Below are 18307 nucleotides of genomic sequence, written 5' to 3' on the forward strand. Positions count from 1 at the left end.
ATCGGGGGTTGGAGTGTGGCGGGGGTCTGATTGTTGGGCAGGCCGGAGATCGGGGGTTGGAGTGTGGCGGGTGTCGGATTGCAGGGCAGGCCGGAAATCGGGGGTTGGAGTGTGGCGGGGGTCGGGTTGTAGGGCAGGCCAGAGATTGGGGGTTGGAGTGTGGCGGGGGTCGGATTGTAGGGCAGGCCAGAGATCGGGGGTTGGAGTGTGGCGGAGGTCGGATTGTAGGGCAGGCCAGAGATCGGGGGTTGGAGTGTGGCGGGGGTCGGATTGTAGGGCAGGCCGGAGATCGGGGGTTGGAGTGTGGCGGGGGTCTGATTGCAGGTCAGGCCAGAGATCGGGGGCTGGAGTGTGGCGGGGGTCGGATTGCAGGGCAGGCCGGAGATCGGGGTTGGAGTGTGACGGGGGTCGGATTGTAGGGCAGGCCGGAGATCGGGGGTTGGAGTGTGGCGGGGGTCTGATTGTAGGGCAGGCCGGAGATCGGGGGTTGGAGTGTGGCGGGGGTCGGCTGATTGTAGGGCAGGCCGGAGATCGGGGGTTGGAGTGTGGCGGGGGTCTGATTGCAGGGCAGGCCAGAGATCGGGGGTTGGAGTGTGGCGGGCGTCGGCTGATTGTAGGGCAGGCCGGAGATCGGGGGTTGGAGTGTGGCGGGGGTCGGATTGCAGGGTAGGCCAGAGATCGGGGGTTGGAGTGTGGCGGGGATCGGATTGTAGGGCAGGCCAGAGATCGGGGGTTGGAGTGTGGCGGGGATCGGATTGTAGGGCAGGCCAGAGACCGGGGTTGGAGTGTGGCGGGGGTCTGATTGTAGGGCAGGCCGGAGATTGGGGGTTGGAGTGTGGTGGGGGTCTGATTGCAGGGCAGGCCGGAGATCGGGGGTTGGAGTGTGGCGGGGGTCTGATTGCAGGGCAGGCCGGAGATCGGGGGTTGGAGTGTGGCGGGGGTCTGATTGCAGGTCAGGCCGGAGATCGGGGGTAGGAGTGTGGCGGGGGTCTGATTGTAGGGCAGGCCGGAGATTGGAGTGTGGCGGGGGTCGGACTGCAGGGCAGGCCGGAGATCGGGGGTTGGAGTGTGGCGGGGGTCTGATTGTAGGGCAGTCCGGAGATCGGGGGTTGGAGTGTGGCGGGTGGCGGATTGCAGGGCAGGCCGGAAATCGGTGGTTGGAGTGTGGCGGGGGTCGGGTTGTAGGGCAGGCCAGAGATCGGGGGTTGGAGTGTGGCGGGGGTTGGATTGCAGGGCAGGCCAGAGATCGGGGGTTGGAGTGTGGCGGGGGTCTGATTGTAGGGCAGGCCGGAGATCGGGGGTTGGAGTGTGGCGGGGGTCTGATTGCAGGGCAGGCCTGAGATCGGGGGTTGGAGTGTGGCGGGGGTCGGATTGTAGGGCAGGCCAGAGACCGGGGTTGGAGTGTGGCGGGGGTCGGATTGCAGGGCAGGCCGGAGATCGGGGGTTGGAGTGTGGCGGGGGTCTGATTGCAGGGCAGGCCGGAGATCGGGGGTTGGAGTGTGGCGGGGGTCGGATTGTAGGGCAGGCCGGAGATCGGGGGTTGGAGTGTGGCGGGGGTCGGATTGTAGGGCAGGCCGGAGATCGGGGGTTGGAGTGTGGCGGGGGTCTGATTGTAGGGCAGGCCGGAGATCGGGGGTTGGAGTGTGGCGGGGGTCGGATTGCGGGGCAGGCCAGAGATCACGGGTTGGAGTGTGGCGGGGGTCTGATTGTAGGGCAGGCCAGAGATCGGGGGTTGGAGTGTGGCGGGGGTCGGATTGCAGGTCAGGCCAGAGATCGGGGGTTGGAGTGCGGCGGGGGTTGGATTGTAGGGCAGGCCAGAGATCGGGGGTTGGAGTGTGGCGGGGGTCGGATTGTAGGGCAGGCCAGAGATCGGGGGTTGGAGTGTGGCGGGGGTCTGATTGTTGGGCAGGCCGGAGATCGGGGGTTGGAGTGTGGCGGGTGTCGGATTGCAGGGCAGGCCGGAAATCGGGGGTTGGAGTGTGGCGGGGGTCGGGTTGTAGGGCAGGCCAGAGATTGGGGGTTGGAGTGTGGCGGGGGTCGGATTGTAGGGCAGGCCAGAGATCGGGGGTTGGAGTGTGGCGGAGGTCGGATTGTAGGGCAGGCCAGAGATCGGGAGTTGGAGTGTGGCGGGGGTCGGATTGTAGGGCAGGCCGGAGATCGGGGGTTGGAGTGTGGCGGGGGTCTGATTGCAGGTCAGGCCAGAGATCGGGGGCTGGAGTGTGGCGGGGGTCGGATTGCAGGGCAGGCCGGAGATCGGGGTTGGAGTGTGACGGGGGTCGGATTGTAGGGCAGGCCGGAGATCGGGGGTTGGAGTGTGGCGGGGGTCTGATTGTAGGGCAGGCCGGAGATCGGGGGTTGGAGTGTGGCGGGGGTCGGCTGATTGTAGGGCAGGCCGGAGATCGGGGGTTGGAGTGTGGCGGGGGTCTGATTGCAGGGCAGGCCAGAGATCGGGGGTTGGAGTGTGGCGGGCGTCGGCTGATTGTAGGGCAGGCCGGAGATCGGGGGTTGGAGTGTGGCGGGGGTCGGATTGCAGGGTAGGCCAGAGATCGGGGGTTGGAGTGTGGCGGGGATCGGATTGTAGGGCAGGCCAGAGATCGGGGGTTGGAGTGTGGCGGGGATCGGATTGTAGGGCAGGCCAGAGACCGGGGTTGGAGTGTGGCGGGGGTCTGATTGTAGGGCAGGCCGGAGATTGGGGGTTGGAGTGTGGTGGGGGTCTGATTGCAGGGCAGGCCGGAGATCGGGGGTTGGAGTGTGGCGGGGGTCTGATTGCAGGGCAGGCCGGAGATCGGGGGTTGGAGTGTGGCGGGGGTCTGATTGCAGGTCAGGCCGGAGATCGGGGGTAGGAGTGTGGCGGGGGTCTGATTGTAGGGCAGGCCGGAGATTGGAGTGTGGCGGGGGTCGGACTGTAGGGCAGGCCGGAGATCGGGGGTTGGAGTGTGGCGGGTGGCGGATTGCAGGGCAGGCCGGAAATCGGTGGTTGGAGTGTGGCGGGGGTCGGGTTGTAGGGCAGGCCAGAGATCGGGGGTTGGAGTGTGGCGGGGGTTGGATTGCAGGGCAGGCCAGAGATCGGGGGTTGGAGTGTGGCGGGGGTCTGATTGTAGGGCAGGCCGGAGATCGGGGGTTGGAGTGTGGCGGGGGTCTGATTGCAGGGCAGGCCGGAGATCGGGGGTTGGAGTGTGGCGGGTGGCGGATTGCAGGGCAGGCCGGAAATCGGTGGTTGGAGTGTGGCGGGGGTCGGGTTGTAGGGCAGGCCAGAGATCGGGGGTTGGAGTGTGGCGGGGGTTGGATTGCAGGGCAGGCCAGAGATCGGGGGTTGGAGTGTGGCGGGGGTCTGATTGTAGGGCAGGCCGGAGATCGGGGGTTGGAGTGTGGCGGGGGTCTGATTGCAGGGCAGGCCTGAGATCGGGGGTTGGAGTGTGGCGGGGGTCGGATTGTAGGGCAGGCCAGAGACCGGGGTTGGAGTGTGGCGGGGGTCGGATTGCAGGGCAGGCCGGAGATCGGGGGTTGGAGTGTGGCGGGGGTCTGATTGCAGGGCAGGCCGGAGATCGGGGGTTGGAGTGTGGCGGGGGTCGGATTGTAGGGCAGGCCGGAGATCGGGGGTTGGAGTGTGGCGGGGGTCGGATTGTAGGGCAGGCCGGAGATCGGGGGTTGGAGTGTGGCGGGGGTCTGATTGTAGGGCAGGCCGGAGATCGGGGGTTGGAGTGTGGCGGGGGTCGGATTGCGGGGCAGGCCAGAGATCACGGGTTGGAGTGTGGCGGGGGTCTGATTGTAGGGCAGGCCAGAGATCGGGGGTTGGAGTGTGGCGGGGGTCTGATTGCAGGGCAGGCCAGAGATCGGGGGTTGGAGTGTGGCGGGGGTCTGATTGTAGGGCAGGCCAGAGATCGGGGGTTGGAGTGTGGCGGGGATCGGATTGTAGGGCAGGCCAGAGACCGGGGTTGGAGTGTGGCGGGGGTCGGATTGCAGGGCAGGCCGGAGATCGGGGTTGGAGTGTGACGGGGGTCGGATTGTAGGGCAGGCCGGAGATCGGGGGTTGGGGTGTGGCGGGGGTCTGATTGAAGGGCAGGCCGGAGATCGGGGGTTGGAGTGTGGCGGGGGTCTGATTGCAGGGCAGGCCAGAGATCGGGGGTTGGAGTGTGGCGGGGGTCTGATTGCAGGGCAGGCCGGAGATCGGGGGTTGGAGTGTGGCGGGTGTCTGATTGCAGGGCAGGCCGGACATCGGGGGTTGGAGTGTGGCAGGGGTCGGATTGCAGGGCAGGCCAGAGGTCGGGGGTTGGAGTGTGGCGGGAGTCGGATTGCAGGTCAGGCCGGAGATCGGGGGTTGGAGTGTGGCGGGGGTCGGATTGTAGGGCAGGTCGGACATCGGGGGTTGGAGTGTGGCGGGAGTCGGATTGCAGGTCAGGCCGGAGATCGGGGGTTGGAGTGTGGCGGGGGTCGGATTGCAGGGCAGGCCGGAGAGCGGGGGTTGGAGTGTGGCGGGGGTCGGATTGTAGGGCAGGCCGGAGATCGGGGGTTGGAGTGTGGCGGGGGTCGGATGGTAGGGCAGGTCGGACATCGAGGGTTGGAGTGTGGCGGGGGTCAGATTGTAGGGCAGGCCGGAGATCGGGGGTTGGAGTGTGGCGGGGGTCGGGTTGCAGGGCAGGCAAGAGATCGGGGGTTGGAGTGTGGCGGGTTTCGGATTGCAGGGCAGGCATGAGATCGGGGGTTGGAGTGTGGCGGGGGTCGGATTGCAGGGCAGGCCGGAGATCGGGGGTTGGAGTGTGGCGGGGGTCGGATTGTGGGGCAAGCCGGAGATCGGGGGTTGGAGTGTGGCGGGGGTCGGATTGTGGGGCAGGCCGGAGATCACGGGTTGGAGTGTGGCGGGGGTCGGATTGCAGGGCAGGCCGGAGATCACGGGTTGGAGTGTGGCGGGGGTCGGATTGTAGGGCAGGCCGGAGATCGGGGGTTGGAGTGTGGCGGGGGTCTGATTGCAGGGCAGGCCGGAGATCGGGGGTTGGAGTGTGGGGGGGTCGGATTGCAGCGCAGGCAAGAGATCGGGGGTTGGAGTGTGGCGGGGGTCGGATTGTAGGGCAGGCCAGAGATCGGGGGTTGGAGTGTGGCGGGGATCGGATTGTAGGGCAGGCCGGAGATCGGGGGTTGGAGTGTGGCGGGGGTCTGATGGCAGGGCAGGACGGAGATCGGGGGTTGGAGTGTGGCGGGGGTCGAATTGTGGGGCAGGCCGGAGATCGGGGGTTGGAGTGTGGCGGGGGTCAGATTGCAGGGCAGGCCGGAGATCGGGGGTTGGAGTGTGGCGGGGGTCAGATTGCAGGTCAGGCCAGAGATCGGGGGTTGGAGTGTTGCGGGGGTCGGATTGGAGGGCAGGCCGGAGATCGGGGGTTGGAGTGTGGCGGGGGTCAGATTGCAGGTCAGGCCAGAGATCGGGGGTAGGAGTGTGGCGGGGGTCGGATTGTAGGGCAGGCCGGAGATCGGGGGTTGGAGTGTGGCGGGGGTCAGATTGCAGGTCAGGCCAGAGATCGGGGGTTGGAGTGTGGCGGGGGTCGGATTGCAGGGCAGGCCGGAGATCGGGGTTGGAGTGTGACGGGGGTCGGATTGTAGGGCAGGCCAGAGATCGGGGGTTGGAGTGTGGCGGGGGTCTGATTGTAGGGCAGGCCGGAGATCGGGGGTTGGAGTGTGGCGGGGGTCGGATTGTAGGGCAGGCCAGAGATCGGGGGTTGGAGTGTGGCGGGGGTCGGATTGTAGGGCAGGCCAGAGATCGGGGGTTGGAGTGTGGCGGGGGTCTGATTGTAGGGCAGGCCGGAGATCGGGGGTTGGAGTGTGGCGGGGGTCGGATTGCAGGGCAGGCCGGAGATCGGGGGTTGGAGTGTGGCGGGGGTCTGATTGCAGGGCAGGCCGGAGATCGGGGGTTGGAGTGTGGGGGGGGTCGGATTGCAGGGCAGGCCGGAGATCGGGGTTGGAGTGTGACGGGGGTCTGATTGCAGGGCAGGCCGGAGATCGGGGGTTGGAGTGTGGCGGGGCTCGGATTGCAGGGCAGGCCGGAGATCGGGGGTTGGAGTGTGGCGGGGGTCGGATTGCAGGGCAGGCCGGAGATCAGGGGTTGGAGTGTGACGGGGGTCAGATTGTAGGGCAGGCCGGAGATCGGGGTTGGAGTGTGACGGGGGTCGGATTGTAGGGCAGGCCGGAGATCGGGGGTTGGAGTGCGGCGGGGGTCTGATTGTAGGGCAGGCCGAAGATCGGGGTTGGAGTGTGGCGGGGGTCGGATTGCAGGGCAGGCCGGGGATCGGGGTTTGGAGTGTGGCGGGGGTCGGATTGCAGGGCAGGCCAGAGATCGGGGGTTGGAGTGTGGCGGGGGTCTGATTGCAGGGCAGGCCGGACATCGGGGGTTGGAGTGTGGCGGGGGTCGGATTGCAGGGCAGGCCGGAGATCGGGGGTTGGAGTGTGGCGGGGGTCGGATTGTAGGGCAGGCCGGAGATCGGGGGTTGGAGAGTGGCGGGGGTCGGATTGTAGGGTAGGCCAGAGATCGGGGGTTGGAGTGTGGCGGGGGTCGGATTGTAGGGCAGGCCGGAGATCGGGGCTTGGAGTGTGGCGGGGGTCAGATTGTAGGGCAGGCCGGAGATCGGGGGTTGGAGTGTGGCGGGGGTCGGATTGCAGGGCAGGCCGGAGATCGGGGGTTGGAGTCATAGAGTCATAGAGTTTTACAGCGCAGAAAGAGGCCCTTCGGCCCATCGTGTCTGTGCCGTCCATCAATCCCTGTCCAGTCTAATCCCATTTTCCAGCATTTGGTCCATAGCCTTGTATGCAATGGCATTTCAAGTGCCCATCCAAATGCTTCTTGAATGTTGTGAGGGTTCCTGCCTCTACCACCCTTTCAGGCAGTGAGTACCAGCTTCCAACCACCCTCTGGGTGAAAAAGTTCCTCCTCAAATCCCCTCTAAATCTCCTGCCCCTTACCCTGAATCTATGCCCCCTTGTTATTGACCCCCCTACTAAGGGGAAAAGTTCCTCTTTATCTACCCTATCTATGCCCCTCATCATTTTGTACACCTCAATCAGGTCCTCCCTCAGCCTCATTTGCTCCAAGGAAAACAACCCCAGCCTGTTTAGTCTTTCTTCATAGCTGAGGCGCTCCATCCCAGGTAGCATCCTGGTGAATCTTCTCTGCACCCTCTCCAAAGCAATCACATCCTTCCTATAGTGAGGCGACCAGAACTGCACACAGTACTCCAGCTGTGGCCTCACCAGCGTTTTGTACAGCTCCATCATAACCTCCCTGCTCTTATATTCTATGCCTCTGCTAATGAAGGCAAGTATCCCATATGCCTTTTTAACCACCTTATCTACCTGTTCCGCTGCCTTCAGGGATCTATGTACATGTACACCAAGGTCCCTCTGACCCTCTGTACTTCCTAGGGTCCTACCACTCATTGTGTATTCCCTTGCCTTATTTGTCCGTCCAAAATGCATCACCTCGCACTTTTCCGGGTTAAATTCCATTTGCCACTTTTCCGCCCATCTGACCAACCCGTTAATATCGTCCTGTAGCCTGAGGCTTTCCTCCTCGCAATTTACCACCCCACCAATTTTCGTGTCATCCGCGAACTTACTGATCATACCCTTTACATTCTCATCCAAATCATTAATGTAGATCACAAACAGCAAGGGACCCAGCACCGATCCCTGAGGTACCCCACTGGACACAGGCTTCCAGTCACAAAAGCAACCTTCGACCATCACCCTCTGCCTCCTGCCACTCAGCCAGTTTAGGATCCAACGCGCCAAGGCCCCCTGGATCCCATGGGCTCTTACCTTCTTGACCAGTCTCCTATGCGGGACTTTGTCAAAAGCTTTACTGAAGTCCATGTAAACCACATCCACAGCATTTCCCTCATCCACACACCTAGTCACCCCCTCGAAAAATTCAATCAGATTGGTCAGACACGATTTACCCTTGACAAAGCCATGCTGACTATCCCCAATTAACCCTTGCCTCTCCAAGTGGAGACTAATTTTGTCCCTCAGAATTTTTTCCAATAATTTCCCTACCACAGATGTTAGGCTCACTGGCCTGTAATTCCCTGGTTTATCCCTGCTACCCTTCTTGAATAATGGTACTACGTTAGCTGTTCTCCAGTTCTCTGGTACATCCCCTGTGGCCAGAGAGGTTCTGAAAATTTGTGTCAGAGCCCCTGCAATCTCCTCCTTTGCCTCACACAACAGCCTGGGATACATCTCGTCCGGGCCTGGGGATTTATCCACTTTTTGGCCTGCTAAAACCGCTAGTACCTCCTCCCTCTCGATGCTAATATGTTCAAGTATGTCACAGTCCCCTTGCCCGACTTCTATGTCTACATCGTCTTTCTCCATAGTGAACACAGAGGCAAAAAATTCATTTAAAACCCCACCTACTTCATCTGGCTCTACACACAGCTTGCCACTTTGGCCCCTAATGAGCCCTACCCTTTCCCTGGTTATCCTCTTGCCCTTAATATACTTATAAAACATCTTAGGATTTTCCTTTATTTTGCTCGCCAGTGTTATTTCATGGCCCCTCCTCGCCCTCCTAATTTCCTTTTTAAGTATGCCCCTGCACCTTTTATACTCCTCTAGGTCTTCCTCCGTCTTTTGTCTTTTGTAACTGCCAAAAGCCCCCCTTTTTTTCCTAATGCATTTTTGTATAGCCCTTGTCATCCAAGGTTCCCTTTGCTTGTTGGTCCCACCCTTGACCTTTACAGGAACATGTTGGTGTTGTACTCTCTCTATTTCCCTTCTGAAAGCCTCCCACTGTTTTGATGTGGATTTTCCTATAAGTAGCTGCTCCCAGTCCACTTTGGCCAGATCCTGCCTTATCTTATTAAAATCGGCCTTCCCCCAATTTAGAACCCTTATTTCCGGGCCGTCTTTGTCTTTTTCCATGACCACCTTAAATCTCACCGAATTATGGTCACTATCGCCAAAATGCTCTCCTACAGACACTTCCACCACCTGCCCGGCTACATTCCCTAGAATTAGGTCCAGTACCGCCCCTCTCTTGTAAGACTTTCTACATGTTGGCTCAAAAAGCTCTCCTGGATGCACTTTAAGAATTCTGCACCCTCTAAACCTTTCACACTCTGACTATCCCAATTTATATTGGGGAAGTTGAAATCCCCCACTATTATTACCCTATTATTTTCACACTTTTCTGAGATTTGCCTACATATCTGTTCCTCTATCTCCCCCTGACTGTTTGGGGGCCTATAGTACACTCCCAGCAAAGTGCTTGCCCCCTTTTTGTTTTTAAGTTCTACCCATATGGCCTCATTAGAGGAACCCGCTAGTATATCATCCCTCCTTACAGCAGTAATTGACTCCTTAATTAATATTGCAACACCCCCTCCCCTTTTACACCCCCCTCTGTCTCGCCTGAAGATTCTATACCCCGGAATATTCAGCTGCCAGTCCTGACCCTCCCTCAACCATGTCTCCGTGATAGCAACAATATCGTACTCCCATGTGTTCAACAACAACTTCAGTTCATCCACCTTATTTGCAAGACTCCGTGCATTAAAATAAATGCCTTCCAGCCCTGCCATATTCCCTTTTGCCTTCACATCTTTGCTCTGCCTTCCCTGCTGACTTGTTTTTTCCTCCGTATTTGGCTGTACATCACCCCCTACTATAGCTCCACTCTGTATTCCATCCCCCTGCCGAGTTAGTTTAAACCCCCCCCAGCAGTGCTAGCAAACCTCCCCGCAAGGATATTGGTTCCCCTCTGGTTCAGGTGTAAACCGTCCGACTTGTACAAGTCCCACCTGTCCCAGAAGCAGACCCAGTGATCCAGGAAACTAAAGCCCTCCCTTCTGCACCATCCCTTTAGCCACGCATTCATCTGTTCTATCCTCCCATTCCTATACTCACTAGCACGTGGCACCGGGAGTAATCCAGAGATTACAACCTTTGAGGTCCTGCTCCTTAATCTTGCCCCTAGCTCCCTAAATTCTTGCTGCAGGACCTCATCCCTCTTTTTACCTATGTCGTTGGTACCAATGTGGACCACGACCACTGGCTGTTCACCCTCCCCCTCCAGAATGCCCTGCAGCCGCTCAGTGACATCCTTGACCCTGGCACCAGGGAGGCAACAAACCATCCTGGATTCACGTCTACGGCCACAGAAACGCCTATCTGTTCCCCTTACTATAGAATCCCCTACCACTATTGCTCTCCCACTCTTTTTCCCCCCTTCCTGGGCAGCAGGAGCACCCCCAGTGCCAGGAAGTTGGCTGCTGCTGCCTTCCCCTGGTGAGTCATCCCCCTCAACAGTATCCAAAGCGGTATACTTGTTTGAAAGGGGGATGTCCGCAGGGGTTCCCTGCACTACCTGCCTGCCTTTGTTGCTCCGCCTGATGGTCACCCCCGTGCTGCCCTACCCTGAGGCGTGAACAACTCGCTAAACGTGCTATCCACGAGCCTCTCAGCATCGCGCATGCTCCAAAATTCATCCACCCGCAGCTCGAGCGCCGCGATGCGGTCTACAAGTAGCTGCAGCTGGATGCATTTCCCGCACACATGGTCGTCAGGGACACTGGCAGCATCCCTGACTTCCCACATGGAGCAGTGTGGCGGGGGTCAGATTGTAGGTCAGGCCGGAGATCGGGGGTTGGAGTGTGGCGGGGGTCGGATTGTAGGGCAGGCCAGAGATCGGGGGTTGGAGTGTGGCGGGGGTCTGATTGTAGGGCAGGCCGGAGATCGGGGGTTGGAGTGTGGCGGGGGTCTGATTGTAGGGCAGGCCAGAGATCGGGGGTTGGAGTGTGGCGGGGATCGGATTGTAGGGCAGGCCAGAGACCGGGGTTGGAGTGTGGCGGGGGTCTGATTGTAGGGTAGGCCGGAGATCGGGGGTTGGAGTGTGGCGGGGGTCTGATTGCAGGGCAGGCCGGAGATCGGGGGTTGGAGTGTGGCGGGGGTCTGATTGTAGGGCAGGCCGGAGATCCGGGGTTGGAGTGTGGCGGGGGTCGGATTGCAGGGCAGGCCGGAGATCGGGGTTTGGAGTGTGGTGGGGGTCGGATTGTAGGGCAGGCCAGAGATCGGGGGTTGGAGTGTGACGGGGGTCGGATTGCAGGGCAGGCCGGAGATCGGGGGTTGGAGTGTGGCGGGGGTCGGATTGCAGGTCAGGCCGGAGATGGGGGGTTGGAGTGTGGCGGGGGTCGGATTGCGCGGCAGGCCGGAGATCGGGGGTTGGAGTGTGGCGGAGGTCGGATTGTAGGGCAGGCCGGAGATCAGGGGTTGGAGTGTGGCGGGGGTCGGATTGCAGGGCAGGCCGGAGATCGGGGGTTGGAGTGTGGCGGGGGTCGGATTGTAGGGCAGGCCAGAGATCGGGGGTTGGAGTGTGGCGGGGGTCGGATTGTAGGGCAGGCCAGAGATCGGGGGTTGGAGTGTGACGGGGGTCTGATTGTAGGGCAGGCCAGAGATCGGGGGTTGGAGTGTGGCGGGGGTCAGATTGTAGGGCAGACCGGAGATCGGGGGTTGGAGTGTGGCGGGGGTCGGATTGCAGGGCAGGCCAGAGATCGGGGGTTGGAGTGTGGCGGGGGTCGGATTGTAGGGCAGGCCGGAGATCGGGGGTTGGAGTGTGGCGGGGGTCAGATTGTAGGGCAGGCCGGAGATCGGGGGTTGGAGTGTGGCGGGGGTTGGGTTGCAGGGCAGGCAAGAGATCGGGGGTTGGAGTGTGGCGGGGTTCGGATTGCAGGGCAGGCCGGAGATCGGGGGTTGGAGTGTGGTGGGGGTCGGATTGTAGGGCAGGCCGGAGATCGAGGGTTGGAGTGTGGCGGGGGTCTGATTGTAGGGCAGGCCGGAGATCGGGGGTTGGAGTGTGGCGGGGGTCTGATTGTAGGGCAGGCCGGAGATCAGGGGTTGGAGTGTGGCGGGGGTCGGATTGTAGGGCAGGCCGGAGATCGGGGGTTGGAGTGTGGCGGGGGTCGCATTGTAGGGCAGACCGGAGATCGGGGGTTGGAGTGTGGCGGGGGTCGGATTGCAGGGCAGGCCGGAGATCACGGGTTGGAGTGTGGCGGGGGTCGGATTGCAGGGCAGGCCGGAGATCGGGGGTTGGAGTGTGGCGGGGGTCGGATTGCAGGGCAGGCCGGAGATCACGGGTTGGAGTGTGGCGGGGGTCGGATTGCAGGGCAGGCCGGAGATCGGGGGTTGTAGAGTGGCGGGGTTCGGATTGCAGGGTAGGCCAGAGTTCGGGGGTTGGAGTGTGATGGGGGTCTGATTGCAGGGCAGGCCAGAGATCGGGGGTTGGAGTGTGGCGGGGGTCTGATTGCAGGGCAGGCCGGAGATCGGGGGTTGGAGTGTGGTGGGGGTCGGATTGCAGGGCAGGCCGGAGATCGGGGGTTGGAGTGTGGCGGGGGTCTGATTGTAGGTCAGGCCGGAGATCGGTGGTTGGAGTGTGGCGGGGGTTGGCTGATTGCAGGGCAGGCCGGAGATCGGGGGTTGGAGTGTAGCGGGGGTCGGATTGCAGGGCAGGCCGGAGATCGGGGGTTGGAGTGTGGCGGGGGTCGGATTGCAGGTCAGGCCGGAGATCGGGGGTTGGAGTGGGGTCGGTTAGCTGATGACAGGGCAATTGAGGGTTGGAGGGGGAGGGCGTCAGCAGATCGCAGGGCAGGCCGAAGTTCGGGGTTGCGAGGGGGAGGGGAGTGGGTCGGATCGCGGGGGAGGCCGTTTTGGGGCGGGGGCGGGGGTCACAGATCACGGCAGCGAGGAGAGGCTGCAATTGGCAGAGAGAAGGCCGAAGGTTTGCTTGAGAGGCGGGGTCGGGGAGGGGGAGAGCAACCCTGCTCCTCCTGGCCCACAAGAACTGCTATAAAAAGCACTTGCCTTCTGGAGCCGGCAGCTCTCAGCCCCATTTTGCTGCCGGGTTTCCCGAGCCTACCTGCACTGTGGGAGCCTGATCTAAATATTATAATCTCTGTCCCGCCTCTCCAAGATTGGATACTCGCATGATTCAAAACCTTCTGCAGTAATAAAAGCAAGGGCGCGTACACAGTGGGTTGGGGACACATTCCCTGATTTTTAATTTTCAACTTCCCCCCGCCCCCAACCCAATCCTCTCCCTCTTGCCGTTGCATGGGGAGGGGGGTTACTATTGACTCCAGTGAGTCTGGATTTCAACATAATGAGGTTGAGAGGGGGGAAAGTTGTGCAGGATGGTGTATTGGCGTTAAGAAGAATGAAAACCTCATAAAAAAGCAATGGCCATTGTAGTATTGAAAATCCTCAGTCCCGTTGTGTGTGTGTGTGTGTGTATTCAAGTCAATTTAGAGGATATTTTGCTTTGTTATAGACACACCAATGACCAGTAAGAGCTCCAAACGGAAACGTGAAGCAAAACATAAGCAGAAAGTACCAGAAACTGAAAGGGCAGGTAAGATTACTTTTGTTTTAGCTCCTCCGGGAGTGAAATTGCTGCCGTTATTAATTTTAGAAATTGGAACTCCTTCCTGTTCAGGATAGCAAACATGTGGAACAGGCTCCTAGAGAAGATAGCTGTTTCAGAGCCAAATGACACCGACGCAAGAACTAATATCTGTTGAAGAAGCAGTTAAGAGTTTTACGGCACTGCTTAGCTTTTTTTCAACAGAGGAAGTGTTTCTTAAAGTGCAGTTACTCTGGTTATGTAGGCAAATGGGGTCGCCAATTTGTATTCAGCAAGTAGCAACTGAATGAATGACCAGATGTGAAACAGGATTAGTTTCTTATGACATTTATTTAAATACAGTTAACAATCTGGTGACTGTTTCTTTGAGATAGGGAAATGAAGGGAAAGAAGGAGTGGCAGTGCTTTAAAAAAAAGCAAAAAACTAGAACATGAGAGTGCCGGTTTACTATTACATTCAAGTAACCAAGTTTTCCCACTGCAACAGAAATAGCAGCAACAACTTGCATTTCTGTAGCGTCTTTAATGTCACAAGGTGCTTCACAGAAGTGTAATCAAGCAAAAATAGACACCAAGACAAAGAAGGAGATATTATGAGAGGTAACTAAAAGCTTGGCCAAAGAGGTAGGTTTTAAGGAGGGGCTTAATGGAAGCGAGAGAGGTGGAGAGGCAGAGGGGTTTAGGGAGGGAATTCCAGAGCATGGGGCCTCGGCGGCTGAAGGCACGGCCGCCAATGGTGGAGCAAAGGGGACGGTGGGGGTATGCATAAGATGCTAGAGTCAGAGGAATGGAGAGTTCAGAGGGTGGGTTGTAAAGCTAGAGAAGAAGCAAGGCCTTGAAGGGATTTAAACACGAGGATGGGAATTTTCAATTTGAGGCATTGGTCCTCCTCTATTTGTTTATCTCCACATATTATGGCTAATGAATCCCATGGGCACCTTTTCAAAGTGTTTATTTCATTTACAGCGCATCATATTTAAGTTGCATCAGGGAAAGGTTGAATTCCCAACACAATCTCCAAATATCACATTGCTTCTAAGAAATGGGACGATTTTATTCAAAACCTGAGCACGAATCACTATTGACGCTAAATCCTATTTTCTGTCATGCAATATTAAAAAGATGGCTGCCCTATACCAAAATTTCCTCACCCTGTCCTAGAACAAACACTGATCCACCATTCCCACCTCACAAATGGACCCTCATTTGTAAATCTATACCAGCAGCAAAATGCCAATCTAAATTTCACATATTTAGGTGGGATATTGTTCTTTAAGTTCCAATTGGTGAGCACAAAGCAAAAGGAATAGAAGTCTGGGTCTCCATGGAGCTGCACCAAGTGCAGACACACATAGGCAGCATGGTGATCTGCTCCAATGCATGATGCTACAGAGTGGCATGGTGCTGGTTCAAGACCAACCCTAACAGATTCAACGTTCTCAGGCAGGGAAGGGTACATGAAAAATAATCCCCTCCTTCATCCGTTGTACAAACAGAATGGGGGTATTTATTAGAGTGGCCTATAGCCTTAAGGAATACATTCCCTGTTTTATGTCTGAGCCTGGTCAAGGACTCCAGATTATTGCCTAAAGACAACACAAAATGGAATGTTTCTCTCAGTATGGTTACACTGCACTCAGTAGGAACTCAAGCCAATGTGAGATAGCCTCCGACTGCCCTCTTCCATTGATGTGCACACACTATGTCACATCACTAAACTGTCTGTACAACTGTACCCAAAGAGATCAAAAATATATTAGACTTGCAGAGACGAATCAGGATATGTTGTAAAAGTTATTTAAACAATATACAATTGATCTATTTGGGCTCCATACTATAGAAGGCTGTAGAGAGGATAAAACACAGATTTACTGGGATGCTGGCTGATATGAGGAAATACAAATATGAAGAAAGACTTGAAAAGTTGGGTCTTTTTATGTTAGAACTCCAATTACGAGGCAATATATTAGAATTTTTTTTTAATTATGGAAGGATGGGACAGGGTAGAAAGAAGCAGACTGTTTCAGGGCAAGTTGATAAGGTGGTCAAAAAAGCACAGGCACGACAGGCCGAACGGCCTCCTTCTGTGCTGTAAGTGTCTATGAATCTATTCTATGTTTCCAGTAGTTGAGGGGTCATAGATACAAGATTAAATGCAAGAGATTTAGAACACAGGGCGGGAAAACCTTCTTTACGCAGAGTTGTGAGGCTGTGAAATTCGCTTCCAGTGATAGCGGTTGAGGCAGAAACTATGTCAACACTGATGATTAGATTGAACAGGTGGATCAAAGAAAAGGTGTTGAAGAGATATGGGAACGAGGTGAGTAAATGTGATTAAAGCTCTTTTCTCGCGTGGAGGATAAACGGCGACATGGACTGATTGGGCTGAATGGCCTGTTGCAGCCTCTGTTGTACTTCTGTGAGCTACTCTGTTCAATGTGTACGTTACTGACATCGTGTCCTACTTTGTATTTCAGAAAAGCAGGTAAAAACATTTGAAGTTGTCCTCCTCTGCGCGTTGAAAAAGAAGCCGAAGAAATGTTACGGATGTACCAAACAGCTCCTTGATGGGAAAAACACAGATTTGATATTGAGAACACAAGATGTTCGAGAATACTATGGTCCATGTAGACAGAGGCAACTTGCTTTTCAGAAATCCAATGTGTACTTCCACTTGCTTGAGAAATGTGTACAGAAGAAATATGGGTTATTTAATCTACATAAGTTCGTTGTGCCAAAAGCTGTGTGGAACTGTTTAACCAGCATCCAGATCACAATGCTAAAAAACATGAATATCACCCATGATGCAGGAGACATAAAATCCAAAAACAAAATGGAGAAAGTTGATTTCAGACACGCAAAGCCAGCCAAATATAAGAAAGGTGAAGCGGTAAAAGCTTCTAGGCCTGAATCTCACTCCTCTCAGTCCACTGTTACTCATTAATATTCCTTTGAGTGCCCACGGTCCAGTCTTCAGTGTCATTGGGATAGTGACAGAAACAAAATATGGAATGAGTCAAGGCTCACCTCCTGACTCCCCAAAGCCTTTCATAGAAACATAGAAGATAGGAGTAGGAGTAGGCCATTCGGCCCCTTGAGCCTGCTCTGCCAGTCAATGCGATCATGGCTGATCAACCAAATTCAGTACCCGGTCCCTGCTTTCTCTCCATATCCCTTGATCCCTTTAGCCTTAAGAAATATATCCAACTCCTTCTTGAATATATTTAATGAACTGGCCTCCACTGCCTTCTGTGGTAGAGAGTTCCACAGGTTCACCACTCTCTGGGTGAAGAAATTCTCCTCATTTCTGTCCTAAATGGCTTACCCCTTACCCTTAGACTGTGACCCCTGGTTCTGGACTCCCCCGCCATCGGGAACATCCTTCCTGCATCTAGTCTGTCCAGTCCTGTCAGAATTTTATAAGATCAGCTCTCATTCTTCTAAACTCCAGCGAGTACAAGTCCAATCGACCCAATCTCTCCTCATACGTCATTCCTGCCATCCCAGGTATCAGCCTGGTGAATCTTCGCTGCACTCCCTCCATGGCAAGAACATCCTTCCTCAGATAAGGCGACCAAAACTGCACACAATACTCAAGATGTGGTCTCACCAAGGCCCTGTACAACTGCAGCAAGACATCCTTGTTCCTGTACTTAAACCCTCTTGCTACGAAGGCCAACATACCATTTGCCTTCTTAACCGCCTGCTGCACCTGCATGCTTACCTTCAGCGACTGGTGCACAAGGACACCCAGGTCTCGTTGTACTTCCCCTTCTCCCAATCAGATAATAATCTGCCTTCCTGTTTTTGCCACCAAAGTGGATAACCTCACATTTATCCACGTTATATTGCATCTGCCATGTTTCTGCCCAATCACCCAACATGTCCAAATCATCCTGGAGTTTCTCGACATCCTCCTCACAGCACACACGCCCACCCAGCTTTGTGTCATCTGCAAATTTGGAGATATTACATCTAGTTCCCTTGTCCAGATCATTTATATATATTGTGAATAGCTGTGGTCCAAGGACTGATCCCTGCGGTACCCCACTAGTCACTGCCTGCCATTCGGAAAAAGACCCGTTTATTCCAACTCTTTGCTTTCTGTCTGCCAACCAGTTCTCTATCCAAGTCAATACCTTGCCCCCAATCCCATGTGCCTTAACTTTACATGCTAATCTCTTATGCGGGACCTTATCGAAGGCCTTCTGAAAGTCCAGATACACCACATCCACTGGTTCTCCCTTATATATTTGACCAGTTACATACTCAAAAAATTCCAGTAGATTAGTCAAGCACGATTTACCTTTTGTAAATCCATGTTGACTTTGTCCGATCCTGTCACTGTTTTCCAAGTGCTCTGCTATTACATCTTTTATAATGGACTCTACCATTTTCCCCACTACCGATGTCAGGCTTACTGGTCTGTAATTCCAAGTTTTCTCTCCACCACCTTTTTTGAATAGTGGGGTAACATTAGCTACCCTCCAATCCATGGGTACTGTTCCAGATTCCATCGAATGTTGGAAGATGATCAGCAATGCATCTACTATTTCTAGGGCCACTTCCTTCAGTACCCTAGGATGTAGATTATCAGGCCCTTGGGTTTTATCGGCCTTCAGTCCAATCAATTTCCCTAACACCATTTCCCTACAAATACTGATTTCTTTCAGTTCCACCCTTTCATCAGACCCTATGTTCCCCGGCATCTCTGGGAGGTTATTTGTGTCCTCCTTTGTGAAGACAGAACCAAAATATGTATTTAGTTGGTCTGCCATTTCTTTGTTCCCCATTATAAATTCCCCTGATTCTGACTGCAAGGGACCTACGCTTGACTTCACCAATCTTTTTCTCTTCACATATCTATAAAAGCTTTTACAGTCAGTTTTTATGTTCCCTGCAAGCTTA

General features: G+C 56.1%; 1 protein-coding gene and 1 pseudogene across 6 annotated transcripts in view; one reads left to right on the plus strand and one right to left on the minus strand.

The window, feature by feature from the left end:
- The window catches only part of LOC147111316 (uncharacterized), a 53664-nt pseudogene extending 35559 nt beyond the window's left edge, over positions 1-18105 (plus strand). The window contains exons 6-7 of the transcript XR_015079888.1: positions 13307-13387; positions 15877-18105. The product of XR_015079888.1 is annotated as an uncharacterized LOC147111316 (transcript). The remainder of the gene's footprint in view (positions 1-13306; positions 13388-15876) is intronic.
- The window catches only part of hmces (5-hydroxymethylcytosine binding, ES cell specific), a 252846-nt gene that overhangs the window by 95804 nt on the left and 138735 nt on the right, over positions 1-18307 (minus strand). The window lies entirely within an intron of this gene.

This window comes from Somniosus microcephalus, chromosome 11 (genome assembly GCF_052327205.1).
Source record: "Somniosus microcephalus isolate GS21.2 chromosome 11, FLI_Smic_1.0, whole genome shotgun sequence".
Taxonomy (NCBI): Eukaryota; Metazoa; Chordata; class Chondrichthyes; order Squaliformes; family Somniosidae; genus Somniosus; species Somniosus microcephalus.